General features: G+C 42.2%; 1 protein-coding gene across 7 annotated transcripts in view; it reads right to left on the bottom strand.

Annotated features, from left to right (window-relative positions):
- SHISAL1 (shisa like 1) overlaps nucleotides 1–26,477 on the bottom strand; it is a 290,293-nt gene that overhangs the window by 78,367 nt on the left and 185,449 nt on the right. The gene's annotated exons all lie outside the window — the stretch shown is intronic.

Here is a 26,477-nt window from a genome sequence, read left to right as displayed (position 1 = left end):
TGGGCAGCACTTACCTCTGGCAGCTCCCAGTCAGCAGCAGGTGCAGTGAGGCTAAGGCAGACTCCCTGCCTATCCCAGCCCCACACTGCTCCCGGAAGAGACCAATGTGCCCCTGCGGCCCCTGGTTGGGAGGGGGCGCAGGAGGCATGTGGTTCCGTGCGCTGCCCCTCTCTGCAAGCACTGCCCCCACAGCTCTCTTGGCCAATGGGAGCTGTGGGGGTGGTGCTCGCAGGCAGGAGCAGCGCGCAGAGGGAGACCCCAGCTCCCTCTCCCTCAGGGCCATGGGGCTGGGCTGGCCACATCTGGGAGCAGTGTGGGGCTGGGGTAAGCAGGGAGTCTGCTTTAGAGGCAGTCACGCTGCACCACCGGATATTGCGATCGACGGGGAGATCCTCTAGGATCAACCAGTCGATCACGATCAAGTGGTTGGTGATCACTGGTTTAGAGTAATACAATGCGAAAACAAAACTGTCTTACTGCCACTGCAACTGTTGCATGGAAAAACACATTTCACATAAGAAATTTTAAAATATGCTATCCTTTTATTTAGCTATGTGTACATTAAATAGTGTGAATTATGTATACCCTTTATATTCTACAGCACGAAGTAGAGGTGAGCCAAAGGGAGTGCTTGGTTGGCTATTCACACCAAACTTTGTAATGTAAGAGGCCATGTCTCAGGCAGTGGAATGCTGTCAGAAAACTGGGCTATTTCAGTATGTCTGGAAGAACTAGGGGAGTTAAAACAATTTAAAATAAATAGGGCTGTCGATCAGTTGCAGTTAACTCATGCGATTATCTCAAAAAATTAATTGTGATTAATCGCACTGTTAAACAATAGAATACCAATTGAAATTTATTAAATATTTTTGGATATTTTTCTACATTTTTAAATATATTGATTTCTATTACAACACAAAATACAAAATGTACAGTGCTCACTTTATATTATTATTTTTTATTACAAATATTTCCACTGTAAAATGATAAACAAAAGAAATAGTATTTTTCAATTCACCTCGTACAAGTACTGTAGTGCAGTCTCTTTATTGTGAAAGTCTAACTTACAAATGTAGATTTTTTTGTTACATAACTGCACTCAAAAACAAAACAAGGTAAAACTTTAGAGCCTACAAGTCCACTCAGTCCTACTTCTTGTTCAGCCAATCGCTAAGACAGACAAGTTTGTTTACTTTTACGGGAAATAATGCTGCCTGCTTCTTATTTACGTCACCTGAAAGTGAGAACAGGAGTTCACATTGCACTTTTGTAGCCGGTGTTGCAAGATATTTATGTGCCAGATATGCTAAACATTTGTATGCCCCTTCATGCTTCGGCCACCATTCCAGAGGACATGCTTCCATGCTGATGATGCTCGTTAAAAAAATAGCGTGTTAATTAAATTTGTGACTGAACTCTTTGGGGGAGAATTGTATATCTCCTGTTCTGTTTTACTCATATTCTATCATATATTTCATGTTATAGCAGTCTTGGATGATGACCCAGTGCATGTTGTTCATTTTAAGAACACTTTCACAGCAGAACTGACAAAACACAAAGAAGGTACCAATGTGAGATTTCTAAAAATAGCTACAGCACTCAACCCAAGGTTTAAGAACCTGAAGTGCCGTCCAAAATCTGATCGGGATGGGTGTGGAGCATGCTTTTGGAAGTCTTAAAAGAGAAACACTCCAATGAGGAAACTACAAAACCCAAACCACCAAAAATATGAAAATCAAGCTGCTGGTGGCATCTGACTCAGATGATGAAAATGAACATACGTCGGTCTGCTGTGCTTTAGATTGTTATAGAGTAAAACCCGTCATCAGCATGGATGCATGTCCTCTGGAATGGTGATTGAGGCATGAAGGGACATATGAATCTTTAGTGCATCTGGCACATAAATATTTTGTGACACTGGCTAAAACAGTGCCAAGCAAACTCCTGTTCTCACTTTCAGGTGACATTGTAAACAAGAAGCGAGCAACATTATCTCCTGCAAATTGTAACCAAACTTTTTTATCTGAGCGATTGGCTGAAGTAAGACTGCATGGACTTGTAGACTCTAAAGTTTTACATTGTTTTATTTTTTGAATACAGTTCTTTTTGTACATAATTCTACATTTGTAACTTCAACTTTCATGATAAAGAGATTGCACTACAGTACTTGTATTAGATGAATATATTTCTTTTGGTTTTTCTGCGAAAATATTTGTAATAAAAATAAATATAAAGTGAGCACTGTACACTTTGTATTCTGTGTTGTAGTTGAAATCAATATATTTGAAAATGTAGAAAACACCCAAAAATATTTAAATAAATGTTATTTAAGTTAAGTTATTGTTTAAGAATGTGATTAATCGCATGATTAATCATGATTAATTTTTTTAATTCCTTAACTGCTCTAAAAATAAATCAATCATTTTTACTTTTAAATACTTACAAGCAACACCTAGGTTCATCCCATTAGAACAGTGGTTCTTAACCTTTTTTCATTTGCAGACCCCTAAACATTTTTTAATGGAGGTGCAGACTCCATTGGAAATTATAGACACAGTCTGCGGACCCCCAGAGAACCACAGAGTACAGGTTGAAAACCAATGCATTAGAAGATGCAGTAGTTCACAAATTGGGTTAGATAACAGAGCCAGTCGGAAAAAATTTTACAAAATGTTTTTTATCAGAATTTGCAGATTTGTGGAAATTGAAATGTCCATCAACTCTGATGGAAGTCTGCTTGATTTTCTGCAAGCTCGTTCACCTACCCAGTTCCTCGGCAGTCCACCTGACAGCCGCCATAAAAAGGCTGCTTTAATTTATGTCCAAGGCTGGTCCAGCCCACACCAGCCCCAAGATTGGAGGAGTAAAAAGTTGTCTTAAATCCATGTTTGTTCTACCCCATCAGTTATGCTGAGCATTCTTTGACTGTTGTTGAGGATCTGCCCCAAAGTGAATTTTACCATTTATGTCAATGGGAGTAGACCCTATGCCTGGTACCTAGAGTGCTGCAGTACACCCTATCCTGTCTTCCATGGCAGTATATCTAAAGTTAGTACTACATTAGCTGTGACACCAAAGGGCATGAAGAAAAGAAATTCTTTTATTGCTTATTCACCAATGTTAGTAGCCTGGATAATAAACAAGAGGAACTGGAGTTGCTCAGTTGTGAGCATAAATTTTATCTAGCTGGTATTACTGGAACCGGATGGGATGATTGGCATGACTAGAATGTTAAAAATCAATGGGTTAAATCTATTTTGGAAGGATGGAGTGCAGAAAAGGAGAGAGGGGAATGGCACACTATGTGAAAAAAATTACTACTTATCACCGACAACTTAGAAGCAAATGTTCCTGAATGTGGATAGATAAATGTTCTAATAGATAAAGCACAAGATGGGGAAGTAGTTGGTGTCTTCTACAGACCACCAAATCTCTCTCTCACACGCTCACACGCAAAAGGTGAGTTCAACTTGAGTGACCTAAGGCTGATCAAGAGTTCTGTGGACTATTAATGTTGATTTTCAGTAAGTCTTGGAACACTGGGAAAGTTCCAGAGGACTGGAAAAAGGCTAATGTGCCAAGGGTAAGCAGGACGACCAGCCTTTCAGTCTGCCTTCGATCCCAGGAAAGATAATAGAGTGGCTGATTCGGGACTCTATTGACAAAGAAAAAGGAAGGTAATAAAATTAAAGCCAATCAACATGGGTTTATGGAAAATAAACCCTGTCAAACTAACTTGATTTTTTTATGAGATTACATATTTGGTTGACAAAGGTAACAGTGTTAATGTGATATACTTACAGTTCTGTAAGGTATTTGACTTGGTAACTCATGACATTTTGATTAAGAAACTAGAATGATACAAAATCAACTTATGGCACACATTAAATGGCTGGATCTCCAAATGTAACCAAACAAGGCATCATCATTGAGCAGCTGTGTTTTTAGTGTGGTCCAAAGGGGACCTGTTTTTGTTGGTATTCTATTTAACATTTTTATCAATGACCTAGAAGAAAAAAAAATCACAACTGATAAATTTTACAGATGAAATAAAGATTGAGGGAGTGGTAAATAATGAAGAGAGCAGGTCACTGATACAGAGGGATTTGGATCACTTGGCACCGCACCCCAACCCCTAGCTCTGAGCCCCCTGCTGGAGCCAGCATCCCATACTCCCTGCCCCAGCCCTGCCCCCCTTTCTGGAGCCAGCACCCCAAACCCCCTCCTGCACCCCAACACACTGCCCCAGCCCGGAGCCCTCTCCCTCACCCAAACTCCCTCCCGGAGCCTGCACCCTGCACCCCCTCCTGCACCCCAACCCCTGCCCCAGGCTCAGCCCAGAGCTCCATTCCACACTCCAAAACCTTCGGCCCCAGCCCAGAACCCACACCCCCTCCCCAACCCCGCCCCAATCTGGTGAAAGTGAGTGTGGGGGGGCAGCGAACGGGGGGAGGGCCTAGAGTGAGTGGGGCAGGGCAGATCCTGGGTTGCACTTAAATTCAAAAAGTGATCTTATGTATAAAAAGGTTGGAGACCACGGGATTAGATGGAATATATGGGCCAAAGATTTTAACATAACCCAGTCACTATCTGACATTTAACAGTGTATACCAAACCCCAGACCTTAAGAGACCTCAGCATGCTTAGTACCATGGCACACACCTCATTAAACATCCGTTTTATTAAAGATAAAGAAAAGAAGGAAAAACAGTACCATTTGAAATGTAAAGTATTACATAAGGCTTTTGTTTTAACAGCATCCCTTGATCCCTTTCCTTTTAGCTGGAAAGAGTTTTCAAAAAGCCCCCCACCCCTTTTTTGACAGTTTCTTAGATGGTATCAAAGACAGCAATAATTCTCCTTTTGGGGAAAAGAGAAGAAGTTAGTCATGATGAACTGGAGCCATTGTTGTTAAAGTCTGATCCCATTTCATCTCAGGTGGTGTTTGGGTAGGAGTGGTGATGTCAGCTGGATCCCTATCTCTGGCCTGCTCTGGTCAGGACATCCCTCAGGATCAGGAGGACTAAGGCTTGGGGTCCCAAGAAATGGTGGGGATGGCAGCGATGATGGTGAAGCTCGCTCCAGTAACCTCCATACTGTTCTTTTTTCTTTCCCCGCCAAAGTCTCTTTCTTTAAGGACCCACAAAGAGCATAGTGAGTGGAATAGCCCATCCCCTCATTATTTTGTCCATCAATTAGGCCTAGTTGCCGACACACCTATTTTGGTTCACTGATTTCCTGAGCCATATTTCATGTTTCCCAACGTGATCTTAACACAGTCCTTGAGTTATATCAGAAGCCTTTGTGTTTAGACTAATTCAGTCTTTTTGTCTCCTTTTTATGTCTTTTCCCATCAACATGTGTTATTATAGTTATTGTGACATTTTATGAACTTTCACATACTTTTTACAGCTGAGTTCACAATTAAAGTAAATTGATAGGCCCAATTATTAGTCTTCTTATTTTAAGAAAGATCAAGAAAGATAAGGTTAAAGGGTGCCTTGATCAAAGTAGATACAAAGGAAACAGAAATTTGAGAATAGAGGGCTTTTCAGACTAGCCAAGAGTGGTAGAACAAGACCCAGTGGCTTGAAGTTGAAATTAAACCAATTCAGACTAGAAACATTTTTAACAGAGAGGGTAATTAATCACTGGAATAATTTACCCAAGGTTTTGATGGATTCTCAGTCACTGGCAATTTTTAAATCAAAATTGTATGTTTTTTTCCTAAAAGAGACGCTCTAGTTCAAACAGTAATCAATTCAGGGAAGTCCTATCGCCTGTGTTATACAAGTCAGGCTAGATGATTACAACGGTCTCTTCTTGATTTATAATCTATCAATCTATGAATCAATATTACCAACTCTTGCAATTGTATCGTTGTGGCACTCTATACCTCAAAGTAGCACCCTGGAACCCCATATTCACCACTGTCATATAAATTATGATACGTTTTGTACAAAGTGTACCTTGTGAGGTATCATTTTAAAAGTCTTGATCAGTTGAACATTAATATCCTGTTGGATTGTATCGTTATATGTGAAGTTATGAAGTATTGCTATATGTGTTACTGAAATATGTTGTGAGTTTGGCAAACACCCACAGCTAGTCTTTCGGTTGCAACAAAGGAGAGCTAGACAGGCGTTGATGGCCCATCAAAAAGAATCCACTCTCCCAGAGAGTGCAGGTCAGTAATGGAGACTGCCTGGCCCCCAGGTCACAGCGGGGATCTTTCTAGCAACTGGAAGAAAGTATAAAAAGAGAGACTGTGTCATGATCACATGATCTCTCTCCCCCCTCCCTCCATCTCAACACCTGGATGATCATCTGGACTACAAAGACTTGGAAGGAGAGAGATCCCAGGCTAGAAGGGTGGTCAGTCTGAGCACTGAAAACTGTAAGCTACCTGTAACATCCAGTGGGGTGAGAGACTATTTGATTCAAATCTTGCTTAATCTCACGAAAGCTTATGCTTTAATAAATTTGTTAGTCTCTAAGGTGCCACAAGTACTCCTTTTCTTCTTACAGATACAGACTAACACGGCTGCTACTCTGAAACCATTGATTTGCACGTTACTGTTGTCTAATATTTGTACTGTTATTATCCAGAGGCCATATTAGGGATGAGGGTCTTATTGTGTTAGGCCTGGCCTGCTCATGTGGTAGTAGGATTAGAGGGTAATAGTAAAATAAAATAAAATAAATCAATTAATAATTAATAAAAAATAAATAACAAACAACAACAACAATAATAAAGATAGTCCCTGCCCCAAAGAGATTACAGTTTTAGGCCTTATCTGCAGAGAGAGGATTTTGATGCAAAATCCTCTAGTGTTGTAATTGACATAAAAGTGCTCAGATCTGTATAGCTTATGCTGGTTCTCCTGACCACTGTAAGTATAGCTACACCTACACTAGGGCTTTTACAAGCATAAATTGTGTCAGTAGAAAATACCTCACACCTCTAACTGACATAGCTATGCCAGTAATACTAGTGATATATTAACTGTGGTGGCTTAATACCGACATAACTTTCATCAACCAAAATTTGTAGTGCCGACATGGCCTTAATCTTGTAAATAACGCTCTCATTTCCTTTTCCTATTTAATAAATCTTCATATAGTTTATTATAGGATTTGCTACAAGCATTATCCTTGGTGTGTGATCTAAGGTGTAACTGACCTGGAGTAAGTGACTGGTCCTTTGGGACTAGGAGTAACCTGACTATTGCTATGATTCTTGGTCATAAGGGCATCAGTCACAGAGATACAATCATCTGGGCGGCAAGACAATCTGGAGTATCCAAAGGGACTGGCTGTGATTCCATTTAAGGCTGTTAAGGTGCCTTAGGAGTTTGTACTTGGTGCAGTTGGTTGGTGAAATCTGCATTTAGAACGCATGATCAATTTGGGATTTGTGCCCTGGTTTTTTAACAGTCTGCCCTGAGGTTGGTACTTGCACTCTTGTGCCACTGTTAGGAACATCATAGTCACATCCATCCGTTACAAGTTATTGTTGTCAATAATAATGGCTAGAGACAGCTTTTAAAGTAGACTTCCACAGGAAGGGGAGCTGTGAGGGAGCACTGCAAGTTCATGCCAGGGACAGGAAAGGAAGATCCCCTCAGCCTTTAGAAGAAGTGGGGAAGCTATGTTTCCACTCAGAGCCCCCTTTTGTGCTAGCCCCCATTATTGATCAATATGTCGGATGTCTAAAGAAAGTAACCTGGCTTTTGACTGGCTAAACAGCTGCGATAATCTTAAAGAATATAAAAAGCTGATTTTAAGAAACTCCACCTGCTGATCAGCTGGAGTCCTAGAGCCTGATTCCCTGCAGCCATACCATCTTATAGGTTTTTAAATTGAAAAGCTAAATTTGGAACACAGTGAACTCTCTCAACATCAGCTTCTTATTAAAAATTAAGAGTTACAACTCTGCATGGCCGAGGGAAACGCTACTGAAACCTCTGTCCACCAGTCTTGAGCTGAAAACCTGAGGGGGAGGGAGGGAGAAAGGCAAAGAGTTAGAGGAGTCAGAGAACAGCAGGTGTGGAGGATGCAGAACAGCAGGACATGAGGGAGGGAGAGCAGCTAAGCTCCACTCTATATGTTTGTGTTTTAGGAAATAAAGGACTACGTAAAACAAAGCTATGCTGCTGATGGCATCACAGGCCTTAGGCTTTGTCCCTGAGCCTTTCCATTAACAGTCATTTATACACAAAAGAAGTGACTCTATAACTCAGAGTTCTTGAAAAATAGACCAGCAGGTAAATGAGATTGTATCTATTTAATAAGACTAGTAATTCCTAGCACAACATTTTGAAGAGATGCTGGTCCAAGTCTTGCAATTGGCTGTGCACAGGCAGATTCCTGCACCCTGGTGGAGCCCTATTATCTTCAAAGGGTCTCTGCGCAGGTGCTAGGAGTCTGGTAAGAAAGATAGTTGCAGGACTGAGACCACTATCATTTTATAAATTATATCCTTTATTTAGTGTGCTTGTATATGCATGTCCATACATAGGCACACACTATATATGCTATTATTTATTATTATTTGTATTACAGTAGGGGCAATCATGCAGTCATGGATCAGGACCCCTGATGTACTAGATACTTTACAAAAACATAATAAAGTAGTGGTCCCTACCAAAAAAAAATAATTACATATGATAATTGTATGCATACAAAAAGAAAAGGAGGACTTGTGGCACCTTAGAGACTAACAAATGTATTTGAGCATAAGCTTTCATGAGCTACAGCTCACTTCATCGGATGAAGTGAGCTGTAGCTCACGAAAGCTTATGCTCAAATACATCTGTTAGTCTCTAAGGTGCCACAAGTCCTCCTTTTCTTTTTGCGAATACAGACTAACATAGCTGCTACTCTGAAAGCTGTCTATATGCATACAGACTACCAATAATCTGTATCTATCTATATATTGCAACATTATGCTGGTGCATGAAAACCAAAAGGTGATATAGATTAGTTTATTTTTTTAAAAATATTGCCCAACCTGATTTAAGTACAAACCCCCCTATATAAATAATGAAAAGTAAATCAAGTCCAGATCCTGCAAAGACCTATTCAAATGCTCAGAGTTCATCAGTAGTCCCACTGCATTCAGTTTTTGTGTGTAACCCAGGTACTGAGGTGCCCACAGTTTAAAACCAGTCTTCCTAGGTTAACACGCCCTGTGTTACGTATGGTAGAAAGTAAACAAGAACCGTAATCCATCCTAAAACGCAAAATGATGACCAGAAAGCAACTAACTGATGAGTTGCAAATGTAGGAGTATGAGTGTCCTTGAACTGACAACAGTGTTTTATGCTGGGAAAGAAAATATTTCTGAAAACACTGGTGTGCTTTTCTCCAAGCCAATATTTTGTTTCTAGTAAAAATCAACATCCTCCTAAACCCGAATTCACATTAGTATGCACTGACTGTAAGCACCTTATGGCTTGCAGATGGAAAGTGCAGTATGAGTCATGCATAAAATAAACATGACCCAATCATGTATTTTATTCAGCTCAATTGATTTATGCTATATAAGTTTCCTCTCCATGGAGAAGTGCACCAATTTCCATATATTTTATAAAGGAGCTTAAATTCTGTGTTTTGATTATCACCTTAGATGACAAATAATAAAGTTGCAGGGTGAAATCCTGGCTTTTTGAAGTCAATGGGAATTTTGCCATTATAGTCAATGGGGCCAGGATTTTACACTAAGTGTTCATATCTGTAGTAATAAACTGCAACTATTCTTCTTCGGCTTACTATAGGTAATATATCCATTGATATAACCTTTCAAAAATGACACTCTTAAAATCACCACATTTACATCCTCCTGTTATAATATTTAGCACATATGTAGCACTTGAGATCTTCAAGTAATTGTACAAACACAAATTCATAGCGTGTGAAGTAGATGAGTATTGTACCCATTATATAAGTGGGGAAACAGAAATATTACTAATACTTCATATTGCAGTAGTGCCTAGAGGTCCTAAGTGAGATCAGGGCCTCATTGTGCTCTGCACTGTGCATATATATATACATATATTGAGAAACAGTCTCTGCCCTGAGCAATTTACAATCTAAATAGACAAGGCAAACAAGGGATAGCAAAGAGGAATTATTATGTCCATTTTACAGATTGGGAAAGGAGGTCCAGAGAGATTAAGACGGTTGTCCAAGGTTACACAGGAAGTCTGTGACAGACCTGGGAGTTGAACCAAGATCTCTCAGGCCAAGTCCAGAGTCTTAAGTACAACACTGTCCTTTTGTTTAAAAGAAACATTCTACTCTGAAAAGTGACTATACAAAAATTAACAACAGACCTGCTTCCTATGTGTATACAGTTATATAGACTTACGTTAGTACCTAAAATAATATTTTTATTATATATCTGCAGAACCAACATACGAGAGAGAGAGCACATCTAGGCCCTGGTCTACACTAGGACTTTAGGTCGAATTTAGCAGCGTTAAATCGATGTAAACCTGCACCCGTCCACACAATGAAGCCCTTTATTTCGACTTAAAGGGCTCTTAAAATCGATTTCCTTACTGCACCCCTGACAAGTGGATTAGCGCTTAAATCGACGTTGCCGGCTCGAATTTGGGGTACTGTGGACACAATTCGATGGTATTGGCCTCCGGGAGCTATCCCAGAGTGTTCCATTATGACCGCTCTGGACAGCACTCTCAACTCAGATGCACTGGCCAAGTAGACAGGAAAAGAACCGCGAACTTTTGAATCTCATTTCCTGTTTGGCCAGTGTGGCAAGCTGCAGGTGACCATGCAGAGCTCATCAGCACAGGTGTCCATGATGGAGTCCCAGAATCGCAAAAGAGCTCCAGCATGGACCGAACGGGAGGTACGGGATCTGATCGCTGTTTGGGGAGAGGAATCCATGCTATCAGAACTCCGTTCCAGTTTTCGAAATGCCAAAACCTTTGTGAAAATCTCGCAGGGCATGAAGGACAGAGGCCATAACAGGGACCCGAAGCAGTGCCGCGTGAAACTGAAGGAGCTGAGGCAAGCCTACCAGAAAACCAGAGAGGCGAACAGCCGCTCTGGGTCAGAGCCCCAAACATGCTGCTTCTATGATGAGCTGCATGCCATTTTAGGGGGTTCAGCCACCACTACCCCAGCCGTGTTGTTTGACTCCTTCAATGGAGATGGAGGCAATACGGAAGCAGGTTTTGGGGACGAAGAAGATGATGAGGAGGAGGAGGTTGTAGATAGCTCACAGCAAGCACGCGGAGAAACCGGTTTTCCCGACAGCCAGGAACTGTTTCTCACCCTAGACCTGGAGCCAGTACCCCCCGAACCCACCCAAGGCTGCCTCCTGGACCCAGCAGGCGGAGAAGGGACCTCTGGTGAGTGTACCTTTTAAAATACTATACATGGTTTAAAAGCAAGCATGTGAAAGGATTACTTTGCCCTGGCATTTGCAGTTCTCCTAGATGTAGTCCTAAAGCCTTTGCAAAAGGTTTCTGGGGAGGGCAGCCTTATTGCGTCCTTCATGGTAGGACACTTTACCACTCCAGGCCAGTAACACGTACTCGGGAAACATTGTAGAACACAGCATTGCAGTGTATGTTTGCTGGCATTCAAACAACATCCGTTCTTTATCTCTCTGTGTTATCCTCAGGAGAGTGAGATATAATTCATGGTCACCTGGTTGAAATAGAGTGCTTTTCTTCAGGGGACACTCAGAGGAGCCCATTCCTGCTGGGCTGTTTGCCTGTGGCTAAACAGAAATGTTCCCCGCTGTTAGCCACAGGGAGGGGGGAAGGTTGAGGGGGTAGTCACGCGGTGGGAGGAGGCAAAATGCGACCTTGTAATGAAAGTACATGTGCTATGTATGTAATGTTAACAGCAAGGTTTACCCTGAAAGAGTGTAGCCACTGTTTTATAAACTGTGTCTTTTTAAATACCGCTGTCCCTTTTTTTTTCTCCACCAGCTGCATGTGTTTCAATGATCACAGGATCTTCTCCTTCCCAGAGGCTAGTGAAGCTTAGAAAGAAAAAAAAACGCACTCGCGATGAAATGTTCTCCGAGCTCATGCTGTCCTCCCACACTGACAGAGCACAGACGAATGCGTGGAGGCAAATAATGTCAGAGTGCAGGAAAGCACAGAATGACCGGGAGGAGAGGTGGCGGGCTGAAGAGAGTAAGTGGCGGGCTGAAGACAGGGCTGAAGCTCAAATGTGGCGGCAGCGTGATGAGAGGAGGCAGGATTCAATGCTGAGGCTGCTGCAGGACCAAACCAGTATGCTCCAGTGTATGGTTGAGCTGCAGCAAAGGCAGCTGGAGCACAGACTGCCACTGCTGCCCCTCTGTAACCAACCGCCCTCCTCCCCAACTTCCATAGCCTCCACACCCAGACGCCCAAGAACGCGGTGGGGGGGGGGCTTCTGGCCAACCAGCCACTCCACCACAGAGGATTGCCCAAAAAAAAGAAGGCTGTCATTCAATAAATTTTAAAGTTGTAAACTTTTTAAGTGCTGTGCTTAAAGTGCTGTGTGGCATTTTCCTTCCCTCCTCCACCACCCGTCCTGGGCTACCTTGGTAGTCATCCCCCTATGTGTGTGATGAATGAATAAAGAATGCATGAATGTGAAGCAACAATGACTTTATTGCCTCTGCAAGCGGTGATCAAAGGGAGGAGGGAAGGGTGGTTAGCTTACAGGGAAGTAGAGTGAACCAAGGGGCGGGGGGTTTCATTAAGGAGAAACAAACAGAACTTTCACACCGTAGCCTGGCCAGTCATGAAACTGGTTTTCAAAGCTTCTCTGATGCGTACCGCGCCCTCCTGTGCTCTTCTAACCACCCTGGTGTCTGGCTGCGCGTAACCAGCAGCCAGGCAATTTGCCTCAACCTCCCACCCCGCCATAAACGTCTCCCCCTTACTCTCACAGATATTGTGGAGCACACAGCAAGCAGTAATAACAGTGGGAATATTGGTTTAGCTGAGGTCTAAGCGAGTCAGTAAACTGCGCCAGCGCGCCTTTAAACGTCCAAATGCACATTCTACCACCATTCTGCACTTGCTCAGCCTGTAGTTGAAGAGCTCCTGACTACTGTCCAGGCTGCCTGTGTACGGCTTCATGAGCCATGGCATTAAGGGGTAGGCTGGGTCCCCAAGGATACATATAGGCATTTCAACATCCCCAACAGTTATTTTCTGGTCTGGGAATAAAGTCCCTTCCTGCAGCTTTTGAAACAGACCAGAGTTCCTGAAGATGCGAGCATCATGCACCTTTCCCGGCCATCCCACGTTGATGTTGGTGAAACGTCCCTTATGATCCACCAGAGCTTGCAGCACTATTGAAAAGTACCCCTTGCAGTTTAGGTACTCGGCGGCTTGGTGCTCCGGTGCCAAGATAGGGATATGGGTTCCGTCTATAGCCCCACCACAGTTAGGGAATCCCATTGCAGCAAAGCCATCCACTATGACCTGCACATTTCCCAGGGTCACTACCCTTGATATCAGCAGATCTTTGATTGCGTGGGCTACTTGCATCACAGCAGCCCCCACAGTAGATTTGCCCACTCCAAATTGATTCCCAACTGACCGGTAGCTGTCTGGCGTTGTAAGCTTCCACAGGGCTATTGCCACTCGCTTCTCAACTGTGAGGGCTGCTCTCATCTTGGTATTCATGCGCCTCAGGGCAGGGGAAAGCAAGTCACAAAGTTCCATGAAAGTGCCCTTACGCATGTGAAAGTTTCGCAGCCACTGGGAATCGTCCCAGACCTGCAACACTATGCGGTCCCACCAGTCTGTGCTTGTTTCCCGAGCCCAGAATCGGCGTTCCACAGCATGAACCTGCCCCATTAGCACCATGATGCATGCATTGGCAGGGCCCATGCTTTCAGAAAAATCTGTGTCCATGTCCTGATCACTCACGTGACCACGCTGACGTCGCCTCCTCACCCGGTATCGCTTTGCCAGGTTCTGGTGCTGCATATACTGCTGGATAATGCGTGTGGTGTTTAATGTGCTTCTAATTGCCAAAGTGAGCTGAGCGGCCTCCATGCTTGCCTTGGTATGGCATCCGCACAGAAAAAAGGCACGGAACGATTGTCTGCCGTTGCTCTGATGGAGGGAGGGGCAACTGACGACACGGCTTACAGGGTTGGCTTCAGGGAGCTAGAATCAACAAAGGGGGTGCCTGTACATCAAGGAGTATTTCAGGCAGGACTGCACGGAGGGTTCCAATAAGAAATGGTGCACCTAAGTTATCGTTCTTATTGGAACAAGGAGGTTAGCCTGGCCTCTGATTGATACATGGCTAGATTTACCTCGCTGCACCTTCTCTGTGAGTGACTGCAGTGTGATCTAGAGGAATGAGTCCCCTAGACAGAGGAGGAGGCAAATGAGTACAAAACAAATCTGGTCTATTTCTTGTTCTGAGCCACTCCATCTATCTTTTACATCTTTGGCTCGCAGCAGACGGTGCAGAAGGACTGCATGCCATCCACATCTCATGGCTGCTCGGCAGAAGATGGTACAGTACGACTGCTAGCCATCTTCATCTCTTGCCTGCCTGGCAGAAGATGGTACAATACGACTGCTAGCAATCCTCATCTCTTGCCTGCCTGGCAGAAGATGGTACAGTACTACTGCTAGCAGTCCGTATCGCCTGTCTGCTCACCATAAGACGGTTCAATAGGACTGACTGCAGGACTAAAGAGAATGACCTGGTCAAGTCACTCCAAATTTAGTCCCTGCGCCCATGTCTGCCCAGGCGCTCCCAGCCGACGTGGCCAGGAGCACCTCGGACACGACGAGGACGACTACCAGTCGTATTGCACCGTCTGCTGCCAGAAGGCAATGGGTTGCTGCTACTGTGCAGCAAAGCCGTACCGCGTCTGCCAGCATCCAGGAGACATAGGGTGACGGTTACCTGAGCGGGCTCCATGCTTGCCGTGGTATGGCATCTGCACAGGTAACTCAGGAAAAAAGGCGCGAAATGATTGTCTGCCCTTGCTTTCACGGAGGGAGGGAGGGAACGGGGGCCTGACAATACGTACCCAGAACCACCCGCGACAATGTTTTAGCCCCATCAGAGTGCTCCATTGTGACTGCTCTGGACAGCACTCTCAGATGCCCGATTGTTTGCCGTTGCTCTGACGCCGGGAGGGGCGCTTACAGGGTTGGCTTCAGGGAGCTAAAATCAACAAAGGGGGTGGCTTTACATCTAGGAGTATTTCAGGCAGGACTTCATGGAGGGTTCCAATAAGAAATGGTGCACCTAAGTTATTGTCCTTATTGGAACAAGAAGGTTAGCCTGGCCTCTGATTGATACATGGCTAGATTTAGCTCGCTGCACCTTCTCTGTGAGTGACTGCAGTGTGATCTAGAAGAATGAGTCCCCTAGACAGGGGAGGAGGCAAATGAGTACAAAACAAATCTGGTCTATTTCTTGTTTTGATCCACTCCATCTATCTTTTACATCTTTGGCTGGCAGCAGACGGTGCAGAAGGACTGCATGCCATCCACATCTCCTGGCTGCTCGGCAGAAATGGTACAGTACGACTGCTAGCAGTCCGTATCACCTGCCCGCTCACCATAAGACGGTTCAATAGGACTGACTGCAGGCAGGACTAAAGAGAATGAGCTGGTCAAGTCACTCCAAATTTAGTCCCTGCACCCATGTCTGCCCAGGCGCTCCCAGCCGACGTGGCCAGGAGCACCTCGGACATGACGATGACGGCTACCAGTCGTACTGTACCGTCTGCTGCCACAAGGCAAGGGGTTGCTGCTACTGTGTAGCAATGCCGTACCGCGTCTTTCAGCACCCAGGACACATAGGGTGACGGTTACCTGAGCGGGCTCCATGCTTGCAGTGGTATGGCGTCTCCAGAGGTAACTCAGGAAAAAAGGCGCGAAATGATTGTCTGCCCTTGCTTTCACGGAGGGAGGGAGGGAGGGAACGGGGGCCTGACGATATGTACCCAGAACCACCCGCGACAATGTTTTAGCCCCATCAGGCATTGGGATCTCAACCCAGAATTCCAATGGACAGCGGAGACTGCGGGAACTGTGGGATAGCTACCCGCAGTGCAACGCTCTGGAAGTCGACTCTAGCCTCGGTACTGTGGAAGCGCTCCGCCGAGTTAATGCACTTAATGCACTTAGAGCATTTTCTGTGGGGACACACACACTCGAATATATAAAACCGATTTCTAAAAAACCGACTTCTATAAATTCGACCTTATTCCGTAGTGTAGACATACCCTTGGTAACTTAGGATATGTTTACGCTGCAATTAGACACCCATCTGGCCCAGGCCAGCTGACTTGGGCTCGTGGGGCTCAAGCTCAGGAACTTGCAGTGTAGACGTCCGGGCTTGAGCTATGGGACCCTACCACCTTGCAGGGTCCTATAGCACAGGCTCCATCCGAGCCTAGCTGACTACACTGAAATTAAACAGCCCCTTAGCCTGACGCATGTGAGCCTGAGTCAGCTGCCATGGGTCAGCCGCGGGGTTTTTTACTGCAGTGTAGACTACCCATAGTGGTGGACAGTATCCTATCTGCACTATATGTAAAATCTCAAATTTAAGGTGACTTTACATTTATCATAATGGGATCGTATAGTGCTTTCTAAGCAAGTAAAATGTCAAAGAGGGAGATTTACAAAGGGTGCCTAATGTCAATTAAGTTTCAGTGGGAGTTAGGTAACTGATTGATTGCCATTTGCGTCTTTGAAAATATACACCAAGGTCCCTGCCCCAAAGAGCTTAAATGTAAATGGGGAAAAATAGCCTAGGCTGGATCTAAACCAATACATCTGTTTCTCGCTTTATTACGAAGTTATGATGAGTGATGCTAGCCACACTTTAACACAGAAGCACAGATATTCCCATTTACAAATAGATATTTCTAAGAGGATCCTCATTTGGCTTTGAAACACAAAGACAACAATGAACAAGGACATCACTCAGATATGTTAAAGAAATTAAACAAGGCTAACAGTGCTTTAAATAATACTTTGATTTAAAAAAAATAATGCTTTGTTTTTTGAAACTTTAATAGAGTAAGAATACTTCCTACTCTTTGTTGTTAAGACTACACAATATATATTACCTAACCGAGGGCCTCTTACTGAACCTCTTACTCTCAGTGGTGAAGTTACTCTCAACATGCTCCTAACTATCCAAATCCTTTTATTTTTTAAATAGATCTAACTTATTTTATTTTTTGTCAATTTTATGATTACATACAAGAAAAAATATTAAACAAAAGAGAAAGCTAAAATTAACTGGTGAAGACAGAGAAAGAATAAACAGTAAAGCTAACAAATGACAATTTTTTTTCCACTAAGCCTGTCACTATCACCCCTTGCCTCAAGGGGCCACATGTGTGTGTGCAGATTATAGATTTTCACTACAAGCTTATTTCAACCCTAATATCTCAGTGGATTTTCAAGCTATGTTACAATCTACAGTATCTGCTGTCAAGAAATTCTTTGACCTTATGTCAAACAAAAATGTAATCCTTTTGGCAGCTATCACAGATGCCCATTCTCTGATGATTTTCTTTTAATTAACCATAAGGTTTCTATGCCCACTATATAATAGATCAAAAAGTAGCTGCAGAGTTACATACTCCAGACACTAAACTATGTCTTAGTGAAGTAAATTACACATTGTACTGAATTATGAGTTCAAAGGTGGTTGGACTGGGTCTAGTGATGTGTGTGACTTTTTGAATCAAGACTAGATGAAAGAGCATTAATGAAATGTTAGTGCAGGTTAGCAGGGTCCCCACAGACAGTTAGTCCAAACAGGCAGGCTAGTGTGGGGTAAACTCACACCCCAGCTTGTTACAAACTAAATGCTCATGTAGACAAGCCCTTGGTCTCCCAAATCTAACCCTTGACCCGCATGTGCCTCTTCAATTACTCTCCTTTTCCCTTTCATCTTTAAGCTCACTGATTGTGTTGTATAGTGTTCCTCTCCTCCAATTCTGTTCAAGACCTTCTCCAATCCAGATTATGCCTCTTGCGTTCCATGAAAGGGTTCTCACCAAAATGACCTCTTCTAGCCAAAGCTCAGAACCAGTACTCCATCCTCACTGACTTGTCAGCTACCACTGACACAGCTGACCAGATTTTTCTTGTTCTTGTTGATGTCTTGTCCTTCCTTGGTTTCTGTGACTCAGTCCTTTCCTGGTTCTCCTCCCTCTCTGATTGCTCCTTACTTGTTTCTTAGGGTGACCAGCTAGCAAGTGTGAAAAATCGGGACAGGGGGTGATGGGTGAATGGTGCCCTATATAAGACAAAGCCCTGAATATCAAGACTGTCCCTATAAAATCGGGACATCTGGCCACCCTAGTTTGCATGCTCTTTTCTGTGTTTTTCACAGCTCTGCCATTGGATTTTTCACATGCTTTAATATGTGTTTTTGCAGTTACAATGATGGCAGAGGTAGTGGAGTGTAGGGTGTAGCACGCGCATATTTATACAATGTCGCATCATTGTGAAAAAATATCTCATACTGATGAAACATCACAAGGTAGAGCAGAGAAAGTAAGCTCTGCAGACTTTCTGTGTATTAGCAGTTGAGAGCTTTTAGAACAGCTGAAAAATTTTATTATTGAAGCCCTGATCATTCTGATGATCTTTAGGTTATTTTTCATAATGAGATCATTTATGTTTGAGGTCTCTGTCTGGTAAGATTGTACAGTTAGTTGTCTTAAAGTGTGGGGAAGAGAACTCCAAGTGTAGGCTGCAGAGCATTTTCATTATGAATTAGGTATAATGAGTGCAGCACAGTGAGATCTGTTCCTTTTCCATTTTTGTCCTCATAGTTTGCTGCTAGCAATTTAGCTCCAAGGGTTATATCCTTCTCAGCCTGCCTAATGGAGTTTCAGAAGTCAATACATCCTTAGTATTGTAGCCACTACAGATTTAATTTATGCTGTAGCTGAAATACAAGGTTTTAACATGATGTCAAAGAACCTTTGTAACTACAAAAATATGTTGTTGGTTTAAACTCAAAGCAAAATACAATGGTTTTAGAGTCCGTTAAGGGGCCAGGTTTTCAGCTAGTGTAGATCAACATAGCTCCATGGACATTAATAGAGCAACACCAATCTACATCAGCTGACGATCTGGCTCAAGAAATCCTATGGCTTATTCCACCACAGGTATACAGTAATGTGTTCTTGATTAATAATCTTATCTAGTTCTGATTTAAATCCATGAAAAAACTTCCAGTGATCTTAATGGACATTTGATCAGTCCCTATGCGTATTTATAGGCCAACTATCCCGGGATCCCTATATAAATTCTGAATTTTCAGACTTTTCTACACTGGGTCACTCTGACCAAGAGTGTTATGCTTGCCTCAAACCCCAAGATATGGAAAAGACCTTTCTGTTAGTTTTGTGGCAGTTTGTTATTCTTGATTATTTACATTCTTTTCACTTCCATATAAATCAATCATGCCATATAGATTTTGCTCTAATTTTCAAAAAAATTTAAAGGAAGATGCAAGAAATCCTAAAGTGAACATCCATGGAATAACCTTTTGATAGGAGAAATTCTTTCCTAGTCCTGTCAGGTAGAGGATAGCTTTTACCCCAAAACAGGAAGATTTTTATTCCTTACAAGCTTTTCAGTTATTGTAACTGTGTATGTTCTCATTATCCATATAAATGATGGATCCTTTTTTGAATCCTACTAAACTCTTGTCCTCATTGGTAGACTGTGGAACTCACTGCCACAATTTAATCATGCATAGCATAAAAAATATTTCCTTTATCTGTTTTAAATTTGCTGCCGTTCAGTTTGATTGAATGTTCCCTTGCTCTTGTATTATGAGAGAGGGAAAACAGAAGTGCCTGATCTACCTTCTTCAGACCATTCATTATTTGTATGCCACTATAATGTCCCCTCTTATCTGTCTCATCTGTAAACTAACAGTCAGTCTTTTCAATGTTTTTTCTTTTGGAAATTTTCTTATGTCTACTCATTTTTGTCACCTGTCTCTGAATCTCTTCTATTTCTGACATGATCTTAACTATAGGCAGCTGCAATGATCGGTTTTGCAAATATTTATTTCAAGGGACTATCTGTGTGAAAGATGACAGCTCAGGGAAACAAACATTTGAAGAGGAAAGAAATGTTTTGAAAACTGTTTTGAAGAGACTGCAATTTTTTAACGAGTTAAAAATATCATTCTCCCTTCAAAAACATAAGTTCACAAAGTCACAGAAAGTTTAGAAGCATCCCAATGAAAAGACAGAATCCTGTACTAAAGCCCCCTGGATAACTACAAGGAAATTAAAAGGAGTTGTTGTTCTTAATATTATGTCTTTTATGAAAAGTCTCAGACTGGCAGCTATTTGCTTTTCTAGATATTTTTGGCTTTATGCCTTTTTTGCCACTGCTGTCCATATATCAACTATGCATCCGATGAAGTGAGCTGTAGCTCACAAAAGCTTATGCTCAGATAAATTTGTTAGTCTATAAGGTGCCACAAGTACTCCTTTTCTTCTTTCAACTATGTAATGAAAATGTTAAGATAAAAAACAAAGGTTAGTTTTGCAATTTTATCCTGTGTGTTAATTCAAATACACTATGAAAGGACAATATTTTCTAGAAGTGTTTTTAAATAGTTGTATTTTCAAAGGAAGTGATGCAATTCCTAATACCCCTTCCACTAGGAGGTTGTTAATAACAATTGTGAATGGCTTTCTAACTTATGCAACACCACAAATCTCTTTCCCATTCCAAAAGAAAAGGCCACCTTAAATGCAGATCTGGTTAAGACAGAGCTTATTTTAAGCATATCATTCAGAGGAAAGCGTTTCTCAGTTCAATCAGGGACTACAGCTTGAAATTGCAATACTGCGAGCCCCAGGTTCCACTTAATCATTCACAGAAAGGTTAGTAATCAGGTTTGGCATCTGCACTACCATTGCCTTCCAATCTCATAAACCTTGTCACAAAGGACCTATTCAAATGTAAACTATTATGAAGTGTGCTCAGACAAACTAATAATCTCTTTTACAAGGAAAGTAAGAGTTAATCAGAACTTAAACTCAAACCTGGGACACAGGAGGGCGTGGGGGGTCACATGTCCTGTCAGATTTCTGCCAGGTTGTTGTTTTTTTTTTGTTTTTTTTTGCAGGAAGAGGGTTCAAAATACATGCCCCCAACTATCAGTTATGTGTCACCTCTGAACGTTTTCAATGTGTTTTTTCAGAGGGCATATCTGCTTGATAATTACAAATGCAAAAGCAAAAGATAAAAGTTGCAAAAAGTATGAAGGTAAGAATTACTGCTGCATGATAAAGAACTATCCTACTCAGAATGGGTCATATGGAAAGCCAGAAGGCATTGCTCATGCAAGCAATGCAAAGATATAGGCTGAAAGAGACTGGCGAGGAATGAAGAAAGATGTAGCCATTCATACTCATAAACCAAGTGATGATCAGAAAAATACAAAAGAAGAACTGATGCAAAGTGGCAATCTCTTCTGACTCTTCTTTAACTGGCTGCTAAATATCTGCTCTTCAAAACTAATAAGAGTGCTTAACAAGAGACCTGTGGGAATGTTAGCTCAATGATCTGCAACAAAGCATTTAATAAGACAGTGTTTGTGGGCTGGTCTACACTAGAAAATTCCATGAAGCTAGCTACCGCCTCACAGGTAAGTGAATTACCTACAAGAGGGGTTCTCCCCAGGGTGTCAGAATAGTTAGGTATGTACACACTACAGTGTAGGTCAGCGTAACTTATGTCACTCAAGGGTGTGAAGAAACCATCCTCCTGAGCAACATAAAAGTTTCACCAATATAAGCGCCGGTGTGGACAGCACTACTGACCTAGTTACCAGCTCTCAGGGAGATGGATTAATTAAACCAATGGGAGAGCTCTCTCCTATTGGCATAGAGCGTCTTCATCAGCTGTGCCTCTGCCAGTGCCAGTTCTAGGATTTTTGCCGCCCCAAGCAAAAACATTTTTGGCTGTGCACCGCCCCCCCCCCCCGGCTCCACCCCAATTCCACCCCTTCCCAACCCCTTTCCGAAATCCCCAGCCTCCTCCCCCTCTGTGCCGCTGTAGTGTTTCAAGTATAGACAAGCCCTATACTGCAGCACTACAATAGGACTGGAAGGGACCTCAAGAGGTCATCTAGTCCAGTCCCCTGCACTCATGGCAGGACTGTATTATCTAAACCATCCCTGATAGGTGTTTGTCTAAGCCGCTATTAAAAATCTCCAATGATGGTGATTCTGCAAACTCCCTTGGCAATTTGTTCCAGTGCTTAATCACCCTGGCAGAAAGTTTTTCCTAATGTCCAACCTAAACCTCCCTTGCTGCAATTTAAGCCCATTGCTTCATGTCCTATCCTCAGAGATTAAGGAGAAGAATTTTTCTCCCTCCTCCTTGTAAGAACCTTTCATGTACTTGAAAACTGTTATCATGTCCCATCTCAATCTTCTCTTCTCCAGACTAAACAAACCCAATTTTTTCAATCTTCCCTCATAGGTCATGTTTTCTAGACCTTTAATCATTTTTGTTGCTCTTCTCTGGACTTTCTCCAATTTGTCCACATCTTTCCTGAAATGTGGCGCCCAGAACTGGACACAATACTCCAGTTGAGGCCTAATTAGTGCGGAGTAGAGCGGAAGAATTACTTCTCGTGTCTTACTTACAACACTCCTGCTAATACATCCCAGAAGGATGTTTGCTTTTTTTGGAACAGTGTCACACTGATGTTGACTCATATTTAGCTTGTGGTCCACTATGAGCCCCAGATTCCTTTCTGCAGTACTCCTTCCTAGGCAGTCATTTCCCATTTTGTATGTGTGCAACTGATTGTTCCTTCCTAAATGGAGTACTCTGCATTTGTCCTTATTGAATTTCATCCTATTTACTTCGGACCATTTCTCCAGTTTGTCCAGATCATTTTGAATTATAATCCTATCCTCCAAAGCACTTGCAACCCTTCCCAACGTGGTATCATCTGCAAACTTTATAAGTGTTCTCTCTATGCCATTATCTAAATCATGGATGAAGATATTGAACAGAACTGGACCCAGAACTGATCCCTCTGGGACCCCACTCATTATGCCCTTCCAGCAGGACTGTGAACCACTGATAACTACTCTCTGGGAATGTTTTTCCACCCAGTTATGCAGCCAGCATATAGTAGTTCCATCTAGGTTCATTTCTCTAGTTTGTTTGAGAAGGTCATGTGAGACAGTATCAAAAGTTTTACTTAAGTCAAGATATATCACAACTACCACTTCCCCCTATCCACAAGGCTTGTTACTTGTCAAAGAAAGCTATCTGGTTGATTTGACATGATTTGTTCTTGACAAATCCATGCTGACTGTTACGTATCACCTTATTATCTTCTAGATGTTTGCAAATTGATTGCTTAATTATTTGCTCCATTATCTTTCCAGGTACAGAAGTTCAGCTGACTGGTCTGTGATTTCCTGGGTTGTCCTTTTTTCCCTTTTTATAGATGGGCATTATATTTGCCCTTTTCCAGTCACCTGGAATCTCTCCCGTCTTCCATGACTTTTCCAAGATAATTGCTAATGGTTCAGATATCACCTCAGTCAGCTCCTCAAGTATTCTAGGATGCATTTCATCAGGCCCTAGTGACTTGAAGACATCTAACTTGTCTAAGTAATTTTTAACTTGTTCTTTTCCTATTTTAGCCTCTGATCTTACCGCATTTTCACTGACATTCACTATGTTAGGCGTCCAGTCACTGCCAACCTTCTTGGTAAAAACCAAAACAAAGAAGTCATTAAGCACTTCTGCCATTTCCATGTTTCTGTTATTATTCCCCCCCTCCACCAATTGAGTAACAGCCTACCCTGTCCTTGGTCTTCCTCTTGCTTCTAATGTATTTGTAGAATGTTTTCTTGTTACCCTCTATGTCTCTAGCTAATTTGATCTTGTTTTGTGCCTTGGCCTTTCTAATTTTGTCCTACATACTTTGTGTTATTAGTTTATATTCGTCCTTTGTAATTTGACCTAGTTTTCACTTTTTGGAGGACTCTTTTTTGATTTTTAGATAATTGAAGATCTTAAATTCAGTTGTATTCAATATGTTAACGTATCAGTGGGTATCAGAGTGGCTGGCAGAGATGAGCACCACCAGGGGTGGGGGTACTATGAGAAGATAAGCGTGATAGAACATCCCCTACAAGGTCTGGGACAACAACAGTTGGTCTGGCTTAGGGAGGAAACTCGCCCAGTTTACTGTGAGTTGGAATGAATTCTCAGAACCTCCACTTCAGCATTCTCCACTCAGCCTGCTGAACCACTAGATATCCAGAAAGTGCCTGGCAGTCTAGTCGTGAGGAAGAAGCAGGAAAACAATGACTAGATGAACCAAAAAGAACAGGGGGATGAGGAGCTGGACTGAGACATGGAGCTGTGTTCCCACGTAATCCCCATAACATGGAATCTCACCTCCATCCCTTCGACTACGTGGGCGGCTGTTCCTGTTTCGGGAGGAAGTGGCTGGTTCAGCAGCAATAGATGCCCAGACCCAAAATGGTGCACAAGTGGAGATTTTGTTTGTTTTCGTTTTTGCACGGAAAATGAAATGTCAAATTTCTAAAGTCACAGAGTTTTATTACAAGAAATTACACAATTATGTCAAAAAGCATTTCCATTACATTGTATCTATCAGCCTGTCAACACCAGATCACAGCACATAATTAGCATGCTGCTTTTATCTACTGTAAGTCACATTTCAGGCTGCCTTTCTATTCAGAGCATGAAAAACATTCCTAGGCAGGTTCATTGTATCTCACTGAGAAACACTCGGTACACTTTAAAAGAAAATATTTATATTGTTCCTCATCTTGTATATATGTTATATCTTTTTATTATTCAAAGCTGACAAGCTTGTTCGTGTGCAACAAAGTTTAATTCTTGTAAACAAAGGCTCTGGTATTTTGCACATCAACCATGCTGTTCTATCGTAGCAATAACAGGTCAGTTCACGCTTCACTCACCCATACAAACATAAAGCCATTGTAAAACCATCCAGACTAAAAAAAAAACCAATAATTAACTCTTCGTAAACTTCCTCACTATACAAAAGATAATTGGATAATTAATGAAGGTTGTTTTTCATAACACCCTTCATCCCTGCCCCCAACAGCATTACAAAAAATTGACTTCTGCTACAAACACATTATTATTTACTCTACTGCTCCACGTCGGGTTAACTCCTCCGTTTGAAAGTGAGAGTTCGAAAGCATGTGCACAGAGCAGTTCTGAATTGTTAAGCATGCCCTCTTGCAGAAGGTGTTAACAGCCTCAGGCACAGCTGCTTGCATGTCTGGCTATGCATAGGTTGATATTAGCCCAGTTGCTTCAACATTCCACTGTTAATCAAAAACGTCTCCTTTGTTTTCAAGCATGGTCTACTAAATACAACCAGGAAATATGATAATCATGACATTATGATGAAAGTCATTGTGGGTAAACAGATGTCTTCATTTTGCTTTCAGTTTCCCCAAATCACAGTCCTTTCACCATCCTTCACTGGCTGAGTGTACAGCTAAATCTGCATCTTGCAGGGTCAGTAGAATAATGAAGAGTGAGAGTGGATTTTCTAAAGGAAATGAGTCAATAAGGAGCACAAGTCTCATTTTAAAGTCAATATTATGTCTTGCATGTAGGCCCCTTTGAAAATCCCACAGTTTAAGCCAAGTATGAAAAAATAGGGGATTTTACAGATGTAGTAATCAAACAACTAATAAGATTTTGCTGAAAGGAGGCCTGAAAATGATTTTTTTTAATGGGCCTGTCTTTTTTTTTTTTTTTTTTTTTTTAAATAGAAGTATCAGGAGTGGCAAGTCCTGGCTTTCCTGGAGAAGCAATGGCATATTTCATAACAAGTGTATTTTCAGCACTCACTTTCCAGGCCCTTCATAGACAATCCCCATTCCTCCTATCTTTCATTCACTACCAAACTGTTGGTGCTCATCTCCAGTTGTCCAGGATGCCGGCCAGCATTGCCCATTCATTAAATTTTCAAGCAAGCACCTTTGTGCTTTCTCCTATGGTGCCCCAGAGGCCTAGGAGATAATCCTGTAAATATCTCATGATCCACCTTCAGATCCCTCCTCAAAACTCTCCTTTGCAGGGATGCCTACAAAAACTTGACAACAGTTAGGTTACTGGTATGCAGAGTCCACTGTCTATCATGCTGACCAGTATTGTCTCATTATTTCCCTGTACTTCCCCATCTGCCTGTGTCAATTTGTTCTCTCTTGTCTGCTAATTAGATTGCAAGCTCTTTTTGTGCTGTTTATATGGTGCCTAGGATAGTGGCATCCTGATCCATAATTAGGGCTCCTTAGGCACTATGATAATACAACAAATAATAATTGATTGAATGGGGATGGTCTTGAATCATTAAAAAAAAACCTTGTTGTCCAAAGCATTCATTAGACATTCCATTAAGAAGGT

This window comes from Lepidochelys kempii, chromosome 1 (genome assembly GCF_965140285.1).
Source record: "Lepidochelys kempii isolate rLepKem1 chromosome 1, rLepKem1.hap1, whole genome shotgun sequence".
NCBI lineage: Eukaryota > Metazoa > Chordata > Testudines > Cheloniidae > Lepidochelys > Lepidochelys kempii.
The sequence above is the reverse complement of the archived record's forward strand: the minus strand, read 5'-3'. Positions and strand labels throughout refer to the sequence as shown.